The sequence below is a fragment of the Megascapheus bottae genome, chromosome 9 (assembly GCF_031878675.1).
Source record: "Megascapheus bottae isolate mThoBot1 chromosome 9, mThoBot2.hap1, whole genome shotgun sequence".
In the NCBI taxonomy this organism is placed as follows: Eukaryota; Metazoa; Chordata; class Mammalia; order Rodentia; family Geomyidae; genus Megascapheus; species Megascapheus bottae.
The window spans coordinates 67,082,275-67,097,013 of NC_143517.1; positions in this window are offsets into that span (position 1 = coordinate 67,082,275).

Here is a 14,739-nt window from a genome sequence, read left to right on the forward strand (position 1 = left end):
GGGCGCGCGACGCGCGTGGTGCGGGCGCGTGGGGGGAGGCCGTCCGCGCGCGAGCCCGCCGCCCGCCGCGGGCGCCGCCTCGGGGCCGCGCCGCCTGCGCCCGCCGCCCTCCGCGCCCGCGCCCGGTGCGCGCCCGCACCCCGCGCCCTGCCGGCGGCTGCGCCCGCCCGCGGGAACGCGGGTCTGCGGCCGCCACGTGCGGGGCCCGGCCCGGGAGGCGGGCAGGGCGACCCCTCCGGTGCCCGGGCCCGCCCCGCCGGCGAGCCTCAGTTTCCTCCTCCGGCACGAGGCCAGCCCGCGGGGCCAGGCCCCAGGCGCCACCCGGCCTCGCCCTGGGCGGCCCCGGGCCGAGGCCACCGGCAGCGGTGGGCAGGGTGGCGCCGGGATCACAGCCGGAGCCCCCGGCCTTGGTCCTGCCCGGCACCGCCTCGCGGGGCCTGCCGGCCAGCGGCTGGTCGGGGCCAGCGGCTGGTCGTGTTCAGGGGCTGGTCGGGGCCGGTCGGGGCCAGGGACTGGTCGTGGCCAGGGGCTGGTCGGGGCCAGCGGCTGGTCGTGTTCAGGGGCTGGTCGGGGCCAGGGGCTGGTCGTGGCCAGGGGCTGGTCGGGGCCAGGGGCTGGTCGGGGCCGGTCGGGGCCAGGGGCCGGTCGTGGCCAGGGGCCGGTCGTGGCCAGGGGCTGGTCGTGGCCAGCGGCTTGTCGGGGCCAGGGGCTGGTCGGGGCCAGGGGCTGGTCGGGGCCAGGCGAGGGCCCCTGGTGGGCAGCCCTTCCCTTGCCCACAGGCTCCGTGGTTGGCCCCCTGTGGGTGTGGGGGGCTCTGGGGCTCCCCGGGGCTGACAGCCGGGGTAGGTTGCTGAGGGATGCCCTATTCTTGCCCCGTGAGAACCGGTGGTGGTGCTTGGGCCTAAGCTCCTCCGCCCCTGCTCTGGGTCCCTGACCCGGTCCTCAAATGAGAAGGTGGAGACCCAGCGCCTTCCCGAACCCTTCCCACCTCAGCCTTGGGTCCCCACCCCGTGGACCGCGCAGGAGAGGTTCCAGGCCTGTGGCCCAGAGTGGCATCGGGCTCTCCCAGCGGCCGTCCCAGGACTCCTGGTCCAGGCGCTGGTAGAGTGGTCTCCAGACACTGCCAGAAGGAGCTGGCCACTCCAGGGTCCCCAGAGGTTCACCTGGCATGCCTTCGGGGCAGGCTTGGACTGATGGCAGGACCCCACTGGCCTGTGGGTAGGGCAGGGGTGGACAGGTGGTAAGGAGGGGTGCCTTCCTGCGTGTTCCTGTGCTCACCTCCCCTCCTCCCTCCTTCCTGACCACTGGAGCCAGGCTGTTTTCTCTTCTCCCAGCAGCGCAGGCCTTAGCTGGGGAGGCCAGTGGTGAGGGCATGACAGCTAGGAGAGACTGGCTCATCCCTCCCTTCTGCCCAGCTCAGGTCTCAGGACCACCCAGAAGGCAGGGTGCGGGTGTGGGAGGCCCTGTCACCCCTGCTGTCCACCCCTGGAGACCAGCTGTGTCTGAGTGCCTGCCAATCCGAAGACCTGCTCTGCAGGGGTGGGGACCCGGGAACCACACTAAAGTGGATAGAGCTAGGTGTCTTGCTGTGGGAAGGGGGGTGTTGAGACTATGGGTGCAGCAGGCTTGGTGGAAGACGTGTCTCCCTTCATGGGTGGAGGCTTCTGCTGGCTGGCGGGGGCTTGGGTCCCTGATGAGGCGGGCCCAGACTCCTGCTCTGCCGGCGCAGTCCTGGGCTTGGAGCAGGAGCTCTGCTCACCACTGATACATGTAACTATGGGATGCACACAACTCGGGGCTCAGCACCCCAAGAATGTGGGGGCCCTTCCTCTGGGAAGGGCCAGGACAGGATAGTTGAGCCCTGCCCCTGCCCTCAGAACTGGCCAGCCAGATGAACCACAGGCTATCACACTCGGAAGGTAAAAGTTACTTCTGCCATGAGGGAACAAAGTAGGTTGGGGCCATTGGTGGTACAGGGGGAGGGGTGACCCAAGCAAGGGCTGGTGAGGCCGTGCCAATTCAGGTGTGCCACCCTCTGAGCCTCAGCGTCCCTGCTGTGACGTGGGTCAGTGGCTGCATAGCTGGTTACGTCACCCATGAGCTATGCTTCCCCAGACCCTGTCTTTAGGTGCCAGGTGTCTGCCAGGTGGCTAGACCTCTGGCCACTCAGCTCTCATCCTGTACTAGACCGGGTGGACTCAGGTAGGTCCTGGGTGGAAAATGGTGTCCAGTCTAGCTCCAGCCACTTCTCCAGCAGCTGGAGCGTCTCGGAGGGGCACTCGTGATAGCTGTACTTACAGGTGAGGAAACTGAGGCTGCAGGAAAGGGTTTAGCAGGGTGTGGGACATTCCTGCCTGGCCCCTCCTGGTTGTGTCCTCATCAGAGTGCACGCCTCCAGCAGTCTCACAGCCCCACAGATGCCACCCACTGGCGAGTTTGTGGTTCCATGTCTGGAAAGTGGGCTGGGGTATGGAGCTGAGCCTGTGAGGGTCAGATTTCTCTGGGAATATGCAGCAGGGCCTGGCTAGGCTGCCTGCCTCAGTCTCCCCAGCATGCAGGCCTAGGTAGCCCAGAGGATCTTTAGTTGATGACTCTGGCCAGGAGTCACGGCCAGGAGGCAGTTCTCTTGGGCCTCAGTTTCCCCATAGCATAGCCATGGATTCACACACTTGCTGGCTCCTTCATCTCTCACTCTCTTGGGAGCTGAGGGAGTCTGTTCTCACGGCCTTGGCTTCACCCGCCACAGAGCTAGAGCTAGTCCTGGTCCAACTGAGGAGGTGGCAGGCGGTGGTGGGCCTGCCCTGCCCCCTTCCCACGAGACTGGGACTCCCTGGCCCTGAGGTCCTCCTGTGACCTGAGCTTCCAGGAAGAGGCTTGGCTGGGTTTAGCCCAGCCTGCCTGCCCATGTCCAGCACTATCCCTACAGCTGGTGAGTTTCATATGTTTATCCATGTAGCCCATCTGCTGATCCATGCCAGGGGTGCCTCTTCCTCCTGGAAACCCTCCCTGGCATCTTCTTCTGGTGACCAGAGCGCCAGCCCTTCCCCGTCTGGACGGGACCTAGGGCTCTTGCCAAGGCAAACATTTTACTCCTTTCATCTCTGTGCCTGGGGTCAGCGCCGAGGTTCTTCCTCCCTCACCAGGGCCCTGCTTCCCTCTGGCTGGCCGCCCAGAGGTCCATCATCTGCTGGGAATTGCCATTCCCAGTTCGGGGGGCTTGGGGGGGCCTGGGGCTCCTGTCTACTCACCTTGAAGTGACTCCCCAGCTTCCTCCCCTGGGCCCAGGCTCTGCCAACCTCTCTGGGTGACCTTGGTTCCGCCTTGCCCTTCCTTATGTAGAGATGGGGACTCCCAACAGATGGCTGGGGGTGTGGAGTCAGCACAGAAGGCAGGTGCCCTGTGGTTGACCCCTGATGCCTGAGGGTAAACCAGGTGGAAGCAGGCACACTTCTGCCTGCCCCAGGTCTGTGGCCTCTGGAGGTGCCTCAGTTTCCTTCCCTGTCAGGTAGGTGCTGCTGGGGTCAGCTGGGAACATGCAGTGAAGCAGCTCGTGTGGTAGGGGGCCTGTGTGACCAAGTAAGTAGTTGTGTTCAGATTGCGAACTTGGGCACTTTGGGTGTCAAAGTTTGAATAAGTCAGGGGACACTTGGTGGCCCCAGGCTCGCTTTCTGGGAGGTGTTGAACTCCACAAGATTGGGATGGCCAGAAGCCAGCTTCCCTGGCTTCCCATGGCCTTGACTCTGACCTTCCCCCAAACCCTGCACGTGCACGGACCCATCTCCCAACTGCCCCCTTTACCCGAGGACCAGGGGCATGTCTGCACACCCATGTGGTCTGTTCCATAGCATAGACTTGGACTAGAGGAAGAGAGGGGTGGTTGCTGCTGGCCCAGGCCCCCCTCATCTGTGCCTGTCACTCCCCCCTTCTCTTCCCCCCACTTTCCCACCACTGTCCTGGCTGCTGGGAAGTGGGGCAGGCTTGGCTCCCTCCTCACCAGGCCTCACAGGGGAGTTGCTGCCCAGGCCTGGGTTGGCTCCATAATGGTTAGAAGAAGCTTGTCAGGGTGATTCTGACTCCAGAGGGATCCCAAGGGTGGGCAGGACTTGGGGGCATGTCCCCAAGACTTCAAGGTCTTCATGTAGCAGGAAGTGGTCTAGTGGGCTTCTGGGAGGAGGTGGTGGCAGGTATGTGGGGGGAGCTGGGGTTCTGTTGGTGCCTCCATGAGGGCAGGGGGGTCCAGGGATTCTGGTAGAGCCACTTCCTCCCCCTTGCCCCTGCAGATGACAGGGTCGTCTGGTTCATAGTTGGTCCCCCTGCTGCCTTGGCTGGAATTTGCCTGCCTTGGCCTCAGTTTCTCCTCTGGGCTTGGTGTAGGGCGGTGGCCTCCCTACTCCATGGCCCCAGCGGCCTCTTCCCACGCTGCCTAGCCTCAGGAAGCCATCTGGAGGGCTTGTTCACCTTCCCCGCCCTCCCTGGCAGGAAGTCACTGGAAGGGACATCCCAAGGGGGCCCAGGCCGCAAGGATAGCCAGCAGCGTGGGGCAGGGCCTGAGGGTCCCCAGGGGGCCCCATGGGGCTGGAGGACCCAGCCGGGTAGGGCTGGGAGCTGGGTCGCTGGGGCACATGGGTGGGGGTGGGGCCTGGACCATGCATGGAGTGGCCATCCATCCTTCCCCTGCCCCCACAGGCTTCAGACCTAGAGGGGGCCCAGCAGGGCTCAGCCTAGAGCCTGGCCTGGGGGGCAGGGGCAGGGGCTGGGGCGGCAGGGAAGTGGACAGCACTTGTCTCTGTGGCTGTGGCTGTGCAGAACTCCCCTCCCCCTCCCCAGGCCCCGGCCCGGCCTTCAGGGCTCCCCTCGGACCCAGCCCAGGTCAGTCCCCGAGTCTGGACTTGCCTCCAGCACTTCTGTCCCATGGGACATATCTGGTGCCCACTGACTGGCTGAGTATGGGGTTTGGGGCTGTTCCTGTGGACCCTGCCCGGCCCCGGGAGGGTCTTTGAACCCAGGGAGACTGCTAGCCTGTGTTCTTAGCTGCTTCATTGTCTTCAGGAGTTGGGTAGCCAGGGGAGGCTGAGCGACAGCCCCTCAGCCTCTGCCCCCCCTTTGGTCATCGCTGGCTCATGCTGTGTGCACACAGCCCTCCCTGGGACCAGGCTGGGGCTTCTCCAGAGGACAGGCCCCCAGTGTGTGGCTCAAAGCAACCACAAGCAAAGCAAAGACAAGCAAAGAGGCCAGGGATCTTCACCCACAGGCCAGCGTGCCGACCTCCCCTGTCAGGCTGGCTGTGCTGGGCTTGGAAAGGGGATGAGCAGGTGACCTAGGTGGGGCTGAGTTCTGCTGTCCTGGGTGGACACCCAGCCTCAAGCTCCCCTGGCCTTTGTGTGTGGAGTGCCCGTGTGCCCAGGGTCTCTGCAGAACAGATGGTGGGTGCCTTTGCTAAGGTGTACCTGCCTCCCCGTCCATGCAGGGCCCGGGCGGGATTAGCCCCTGAGGGTAGCCTTCAGTCCCAGAGAGGATCATGGAAATTGACTTAGATCTGAGCAGATCCAATATGGCACGGCCCTGCAGTGGTATCTTATTCAGCCAGTAAAAGGAAGGAAGCATGAACCTGCTAGGACAAGGGGAAACCTTGAACTGCCACTGTGTAGGAGAAGCCAGTCACAGGAGCCCATGTGTCAGATGGGGAAAGTCACAGAGACGGGGATTCATCTGTGGGTACCAGGCACTGGGAGGGGAAGAGAAGGGGTCGCTGTTCATGGGTGCAGTGTCTTGCAGTCCTAGGGGTGGGACCCAGGGCCTGGTGCATGCTGGGTACGTTTCTGACCACGGAACTGTACCGTAGGCTTTGTGTTTTTTCATTTTGAGTCTGGCTTTGAACATGGAGTCCTTGTGCCTTGTCTGCCTCAGTGCTGGCGAGCCGGGCCGCAGGGTCCCTTCTGAGGCCATGGGTAGATGACACTTGAGATTCTGCCATCACATGTGGGTCATCCATCTTACAGTGTTGAGAAAGTAGAGTTCACGTTACTGGGATTTTAGCTCAGTGAAGATACAACAAAACAGTCCAGGCTGTGCGGGCAGAGCTCCCTGCGTAAGGAGATGGACGTCCCCCTGGCCGTGTCTCAAGGCTCCCGGGCAGGCGCTGGGGGGCGGATGAGCTGCCAGAGAGCCTCTGGGAATGGGCTGGGGCTGGGGCCAGGGACCTTGTGCCCACCTTATGTCCAATGTCCCTCTGCCCCGTGGGTGGCCCATTTTCCTTCTACCTTTGGTGGTCTGTCCAGTTGCTGTTCCCCATGGGTCCCCAGGGCCTAGCTGTGAAGTGCAGCTGAAGATTTCCATGTCCCCAAGCTGCAGTGCAGTGGCTGCCTTCCGGAGTCCTCATCTGGCCCTGTCGGAGGCGGCCTGGGAGCTCTGGCTCGTGTGAGGAGCTCAGGCATGGCACTGCCAAGTGGGTGAGGGTTCCTGGTCCCAGGAACGGTCCTCAGGGTGCTGGAGTCCACAGGGCAGAGACCAGCTCCTCAGGCCCCTAGGCCAGTTTCAAACAGGATGGGAAGGCTGGAGCCCTGGGCGCTTGGCTCCCGGGCTCCCTGCAGCCTGCTGGCTCTGGCCTTCTACTCCTGCCATGTGCCCAGGACAGAACCTGGCAAGGGCACAGGACGGAGGGTGGCTCAGTGGACGGTGCTTTGGTGTTGCATCCAAGGACTAGGGCAGCTCCTAGCCCTATTGTTTTGTGAGGGCTGTGGCTGCAGGTTAAGCAGGCCGTGGGGCAGATCCTCAGGGCTAGGACATGGAGGGGGCCTGTGGGGGGCCTCCGTGCCCTGACCTAAGTTGAGGCTCCGTATTGGGGCCCTGGTCTGGTTTTTCCTCATGTGTGAGATGGTCCCTGGCGCCACCCAGACACAGGGCCTGACTGGGACCCAAGGGAGTCTGCCTTCAGCAGCGACCAGTGCCAGTGTCCCCAAGTTCAGACCTGCACGTGGCTGTGCGTGGCACAGGTCACTCATGAAGCAAGGTGGCCAGTGGCTTCCCCGCTGCGTGCCCAGATCCACAGTGCCTGTCCTGCCTTTGTTGGCCTACGAAGGGGCTGCTGCTCTGGCACCCACATGCCAGGCACAGGTCAGCCCGCTTGAAGCCTGGTCGGTCAGTGGGTGGGTGTGAAGCCAGTGTGAGACACGCTGAGGTCGGATGGGGAGGGAGACCTAGGAAGCAGAGGCTGTGGCACCCCAGGGATGTGTGCCCACGTGGACTTTCCACCTGTGTCCAGGCACCCACCCCGCCAGGCCCCAGCTGCTGCTTGCTGACCGCCTCCGAGGGTGCCAGAGCTGTGTCTCAACACAGGCCAACCCCAGAATAGCCACGACCTTCCCCCCAGCGCCGCAGTGCTGGCCCAGGCTCTGTGCACCCAGCTCAGTTGTCTCACCGGCCAGGCTGGGCTATTTTGGATGTGGCCTCCCAAGGCCAGGTCAGGGCTCTTTCCCGCGGCTCCTCAGGGCGCTCTGACGCGCGTCCCAGGGCCTTGGCCCGTGGCCCTGGCTCCCTCTACAATCCTGAGCCCCCTCCCACCCCCCTGACTCCAGGGGCCCTGGCTTTGGGGAGACTGGGGAGGCTCCCGGGACAGAGGCACTGGGTGAATTGGGCTTCCCGCATGAATTGGACCCTCTGTTGCTTTTAGGGGTAAGTGCACAGAAGGTGCCTCCTGGGCTGGCTCTGACTCCCACGCAGCCCCAGAGCCGTGCAGCTGAGCCTCAGTTTCCCTATCTGTAAAATGGGGTGCTGGTGCCTTCTGGGACTGCTCTGAGGCCTGTAAAGGCCCATCTTATATGTCTTCCCCGGCCTTTCCTCCTCTCCCAGGACTGGAAGGTGATCTAGTGGGGGCCGCTGCAGGGTGCATAAGGCTCGGGGACTGAGCAACAGCGGATCCTGGACCGTAGACGACACACACGGTGACAGCCGGTGGTGGCCTCATCTCTGTGCCACAGCACAGGTATGTATACGGTGGTCCTGCCTGCATCCTGTAGAGGTGGTCCCACGCTGCCGTGCCACCCAGGGCGGCAGCTTCCTACACAGCCCAGCCATGGGTCCTGCTGTGGAGGAATGGCTGGCCTCAGGGGACCAGTACCTGTACTGTCCAGGGGTCCCAGGGCTCTGCCAGGGCCAGGAGGGTCCACCTGCTTCTTCTAACACTTAGCAGTTCCTGAACCCCTCTGTCCACGTCTGGTTGGTTGCGTGAGGCTCACTACATGATGGCTGCATCACCAGGCTGTTCACTAAGGGAGGCACTGGGGACAGTGGCCCGGGACAGTGGGTATCAGAGAGGTCCTGGGTGTCACACAAGTGCCCGTGGAGGGCCTGTGTGACCCAGCACGTCTGACCGACTTAGCTTGGATGTTAAAGGAGATGGATTTGAATGCACCCTGACTGGCACCCTGGCTGGCACCAGGCTGTTGAGACAGATGCTGGGAGTAGTGGTGGCCGTTAGCACGTTAGCTTGCTGTGGTAGCCACGGGCTAGCAGCTCCCGAAGTGTGGCTGGCTGACTAGCTGGCCACGGTGATGTGCACATTAGCCACCTCTGGGCTCGGAGCGGCGGCCCTGAGAGACGCCTGGCTGTGGTTCTGGGCCTCCGCCATGTCAGAGGCCACTGTGGCCCTGGGTGTGCCACCTTCCTAGGCTTCCTGGATAGCGGAGGCCTGAGTGATTCAGTGGGATGGAAGAGAGGAAGGAGCCCTAGGCTTGGGCCAGACCTGCAGCGCTTGGGTGGCCTGGCCCCTCTGACTGGCTGGCTGGGTCTTCTTTCAGCGAAGATGTGTGGTGGTGGTGGTGGTGATGGAGGGCCAGAGCAGGACTCTGGCCGCCAGTGCAGCGGGCACTGGCACCTGCTGTTGTTCCAGGTAGAGTCTTATGTGTGTCCTGCCTCTGAGGCTCATTGCCACCCTTGGTCGTGGGCCCATGTGTCTGTCTGAGGCCACCTCCACAGGGAGGCCTCTGTGGTGACCCTCTCGTGGCTCCTGTGTCTCGGCTTGGGATTGACTCTGGACAGGCCTCGCCTGGGGATGTGCCCCTGTTCACTCACTCCTGCCCCTACCCGGTGGCCTCCGGGAGTCCAGAGCCCAGGTGCTCTCAGGTGCCTCGGTGCTTCAGAGCGCCTGTGGGATGCCAGGAGGAAGAGACCCTGGCTTCGTTTTAGGGCTGAGGGGGGTAATGGGCGTGCTGGGGGAGAGCTGCGTTCCTGGAGATGTGAATCCTAACACCGCTGCCCTAGACCTTCCGTCTCCCACCAGCAGGCGGTGGTCAGGCGGAATGCCTGAATCCCCAGCCTCAGGCCCACAGGCCATGGGCAGCCACAGAAGGTGTGAAGGGTGGGCAAGGCTGCGCTCTCTGTGGCCTTCCTTGGCTTGAGAGGCGCAGGTGGCCTACAGGCAGGCTGGCAGGTGGCGCAGCCTTGGTCAGGTGTCCAGTGTGGGCTGGACACACACGTGTGCTCGGTGTGGTGGTCCTGGCTGGGAAGGTGGGGGTGAGAGGCAGAGGCTGGGGAGGTCCACAGGCCTCTAGGGCCCCTCGAGGCTCCACCCTCTCCGATGGCAGGGGTAGGGTGGTGCCCGCTGAAGGCAAAGCTGTGAGGACAGTTTGCTGACCCATCGGGGTCTTGACTGCCTGGGGCTGGCACGGATATGCTGGAGTGGCAGGATGAGGAGCCGGCGACCTGGGCCCGAGGGGAGGCAGAGGTCAAGAGCCGAAGGTGCCTGGGTTCGAGTGGCTGAGATGGGGTACAGGCAGCATGTGTGGAGCTCGGGTCTGGGTGGCTTAGGGCCTTCCTGGTGACTGTGAGGGCGTGGTGGTTCTCACACAGGTTCCCGGGGAGGCTGCAGAGGCGGCGACACCTGTGTGCAGTGAGGAAGGAGGACCTGTGTCCAGGGCCGCCATGTGTGTGGTGTGGCAGGAGGGGCTGGACCCCTGCAGGGCACCGGAGGCCCCGGTCTCCAGGTGTCTCAGCGCTGGGAGAACACCATCTCCTAACTCTGCACATGGCAGCCCAGGAAACTGAGGCACAGCTTGGAGTCCGGCCTCTTTGAGGAAGCCCCTGACTGAGTAGGGGTTCTTGCATGGGCACCCTAATAGCATAACCACTGGGTCCAGCCTACAGCAGTCTGGGGGGTGGTGTCCAGGGCAGCCTGGGCAGGCACAAAGGGCCTGTGGCCTCCTGGTCCTCCGGCTCACGTTTTTCCTGTCTCCCCTAAGGCGGGTCCCATGCCTGGGCCAGGAAGCATCAGCACGTATTTGTCAAAGGGAACAAGTGCTAGAAAGTATGCATGATTGAGGCCTGCCTCCCATCCTCTTTGGTGGGGGCCCGAGGTCTCCGCAGGGGGGCAGGGGACCCCCCAACACCGAGGCTGAGCCCCGGAAGGGGAGGGGCAGTGCAAGCAAAGGAGCAGGCCTCCCCCTGTCCCCTGGGGCTTCCACCATCAGGGTGGCCCCACCTTCTGCCTGCCCCGTGTTCTGGGCACAGCCTGTGGCAGCCAGGGTGTGCCCCGTGGTCACGAGCACTTTGGGTTCCCGCCTGCTACTCCTCAGAAGTGACGTGAGCACCCCAGGCCACAGTGGGGGAGCGGTGGGCGTAATGGGTGGGTGGCTCGGGCAGTGGGCTGGTCATCTGGGGAGGGTCTGGCAGCCGATGCCCAGAGCTGCTAATCAGGAGAGCAGGTGCCAGCCTGGCATATCCAGACTCCCCACAGTTCTGCTTCCTGTCACAGCCTAGGCACCTTCTGACCAGCAGTGGCTGGCACCATCTGGAAGGTGTCTCCCTTCCCTGGAAGTGTGTCCCTTTATGGAGTGGCCCCGGCCCAGGTAAGGCCAGCGATGGCACCAGGTTGCACAGGAAGTTGGTGCTCGCTTCAGGAACATAGCTGCCTGTCCACCAGCTGCTTCTTCTGGGAAGCTTTCCTGACCGCCCTGCCTGGTGGGTACCTGCCGCCCAGGTTGCTGCCTGGAGGCCTCTTGCGGGGACCCCTTTTTGCTGTCCCACTATGTCCTGGCTATGGGTGCCTCACGGAGCTGCCCAAATCCAGAGGCCCAAGGCCCCCCTCGAGTCCCCTGTGGTCTTAGCCCTTCAGTGGAGGTGAACGAACTGGTGGAGTGGAGAGTAGGTGGCAGGGTGACCTCTGAGGCTCCTCAGACCTCGAGGACTGAGGTCTCTTGATGGCTTCTGGATGGGTCACACATCTGGACCTTTGCCCAGAACGCTGGGTCACTTGTTCCTTTCACAAGCAAGTGGGGGCCCTTGTGTGCCAGGGTCTGTGCGCCAGGCCTCAGCCTCTGCCGGGGGGAGGCCTTCCCTGCAGCAGGGCACACGCAAGGCGGAGAGGGACAGCTGGGTGGGGGAGGGTCAGTGGTGCCGGTCACCTGGGAGAGCAGTGCCCTAGAGCTGTGGGGTGCACGGGCTCTGGGACCATCATGGGCCATGCCCGCTCGGGTCTCCCCTCTGGGCCCCTAGTGATGGGCTGCCCTGGAGGGTTCCAGGAATGGCCCCTGCTGTGGTATAAATAGACTTCTCTGAAAGGCCTGGGACCCTGCCAGCTGCAGTAGGTTCCCCCTCCCCCGGCTTGGCCCGAGGCCTCTGGCAAGGGGTCTCGGTGGGAGAATGGCATGCGATCGGGGCCTCTCTTCCCATTCCTGCAGCACTGTGAGCTCTGCGTCCTCGTGCAGCCGCACAGAGCCGGCTGGCACCTCTCAGGGCCTCCCTAATGGTAGCGAACAGGTGGATGGCAGCGCCAGCTGTGTCTGCTTCTCCGGCAGATCCCAGCGTCAGCTCTGACCCCACTTCGTGCTGGGTGACTTGGGCAAATGCTGCTGTGTGAGGTCAGGCGTCCTCCAGCAGGTGGCTCAGGTGGAGGCGTGGGGAGCAGTGAGTGTCCAGAGCTGACTCAGCTGGGGCCTGGGGGACATGCTGCCATAAGTGGGGGTGGAGGGAGGCCGAGAACACTGGCAAGGGAGGGATGGAAGCACGGGGAGGGAATGGAGAGTACTGGGAGGAAGGATGGGAGCGTGGGGAGAATGGGGAGCACGGGGAGGAGAATGGGGAGCACAGGGAAGGGAGGATGGAGCATTGGGAGGGGAATGAGGAGCACTGGGAGGGAATGGGGAGCACTGGAAGGGGTGGAGAGCACTGGGAGGGGAGGGGAGTACTGGGAGGGGAGGGAAGCACTGGGAGGGGAATAGAGAGCATTGGGAGGGAGGATGGAGCATTGGGAGGGGAATGAGGAGCACTGGGAGGGAATGGGGAGCATTGGAAGGGGTGGAAAGCACTGGGAGGGGAGGGGAGCACTGGGAGGGAATGGGGAGCTCGGGGAGGGGAATGGAGAATACTGGGAGGAGAATGGAGAGTACTGGGAGTGAGGATGGAGCACGGGGAGGGAGGATGGAGCACGGGGAGGGGAATGGAGAGCACTGGGAGGAGAATGGAGAGCACGGGGAGGGGAATGGGGAGCACTGGGAGGAGAATGGAGAGTACTGGGAGGGAGGATGGAGCACAGGGAGGGGAATGGGGAGCACTGGGAGGAGAATGGAGAGCACGGGGAGGGGAATGGGGAGCACCGGGAGGAGAATGGAGAGTACTGGGAGGGAGGATGGAGCACGGGAAGGAAGAATGGAGCACGGGGAGGGAGGATGGAGCACGGGGAGGGGAATGGAGAGTACTGGGAGGAGAATGGAGAGTACTGGGAGGAGAATGGAGAGCACGGGGAGGGGAATGGGGAGCACTGGGAGGAGAATGGAGAGTACTGGGAGGAGAATGGAGAGTACTGGGAGGGAGGATGGAGCACAGGGAGGGGAATGGAGAGTACTGGGAGGAGAATGGAGAGTACTGGGAGGAGAATGGAGAGTACTGGGAGGGAGGATGGAGCACAGGGAGGGGAATGGGGAGCACTGGGAGGAGAATGGAGAGCACGGGGAGGGGAATGGGGAGTACTGGGAGGAGAATGGAGAGTACTGGGAGGGAGGATGGAGCACGGGGAGGGAGGATGGAGCACGGGGAGGGGAATGGAGAGCACTGGGAGGAGAATGGAGAGCACGGGGAGGGGAATGGGGAGCACTGGGAGGAGAATGGAGAGTACTGGGAGGGAGGATGGAGCACAGGGAGGGGAATGGGAGCACTGGGAGGAGAATGGAGAGTACTGGGAGGGAGGATGGAGCACGGGGAGGGAGGATGGAGCACGGGGAGGGAGGATGGAGCACGGGGAGGGGAATGGAGAGTACTGGGAGGAGAATGGAGAGTACTGGGAGGAGAATGGAGAGCACGGGGAGGGGAATGGGGAGCACTGGGAGGAGAATGGAGAGTACTGGGAGGAGAATGGAGAGTACTGGGAGGGAGGATGGAGCACAGGGAGGGGAATGGAGAGTACTGGGAGGAGAATGGAGAGCACTGGGAGGAGAATGGAGAGCACTGGGAGGGAGGATGGAGCACGGGGAGGGAGGATGGAGCACGGGGAGGGAGGATGGAGCACGGGGAGGGGAATGGAGAGTACTGGGAGGAGAATGGAGAGTACTGGGAGGAGAATGGAGAGCACGGGGAGGGGAATGGGGAGCACTGGGAGGAGAATGGAGAGTACTGGGAGGAGAATGGAGAGTACTGGGAGGGAGGATGGAGCACAGGGAGGGGAATGGAGAGTACTGGGAGGAGAATGGAGAGTACTGGGAGGAGAATGGAGAGTACTGGGAGGGAGGATGGAGCACAGGGAGGGGAATGGGGAGCACTGGGAGGAGAATGGAGAGCACGGGGAGGGGAATGGGGAGCACTGGGAGGAGAATGGAGAGTACTGGGAGGGAGGATGGAGCACGGGGAGGGAGGATGGAGCACGGGGAGGGGAATGGAGAGTACTGGGAGGAGAATGGAGAGTACTGGGAGGAGAATGGAGAGTACTGGGAGGGAGGATGGAGCACGGGGAGGGGAATGGGGAGCACTGGGAGGAGAATGGAGAGCACGGGGAGGGGAATGGGGAGCACTGGGAGGGGAGTATGGAGAGCACTGGGGGGCTGAGCTGGAGCCCAAGCCTCCCTGCAGCTGCCCTGATGGCTGTTAGGGTTCTGTGTCTCTGGGCCTGGCTGCTTGGCTTGTTGGGGCGTTTCTGGAGTTCCCCTTTGCCTGGGAAGTGGACGCTGTCCGGGTGGGGGTGAGGGCTCTGCTGGCGTCGGGCCAGCAGCCTTCCCTGCCCTCTGCCCTCCGGGCTGACCGCGGTTACAGAGGCTGGGCGTCTGTCTGGGAGCCAGGCTTGGAGCTGGGTTCCCAGCAAGGCAAGGTCTCTGGGGACCCTGTGTGCCCTGCCCCGGCCTGGCGAGGGTCCGGAGGCCAAGCAGGTACGGTTCTGGCCGCCATGTTGAGCTTGGGGCTTGTGAGGTGGGGATCAGGGGTCCTGTGGGCGGGGACCATCCTCTTCAGGGATCTGTGGGGGTCTTTCCCGGGCCGGATCCTGCCTGCCCGTGACACCCACCCTCGGCTACTGTGAGGCCCAGTGCCTCAGTTTCCTAAGCTGTCGGCCATTGTTGGTGACAGGAGCCCCTCAGGCGGAGGGTTTGGTTGGTAAACGGCAGTGTGGCACCAGCGGGCGCTGTGGGAGTGAGGAGCTGGCCTCGGCTGCGTGCCCCTGGCCTCTGCCCCCCTCCTGGCTGACCCTGGCTGCCCTTCCTCCCCGGTGGGGGTCTCGGGGCTGGGGCTCAGGGAACCGGGGCCCCGGCGTCTGTCTCCCTTCCT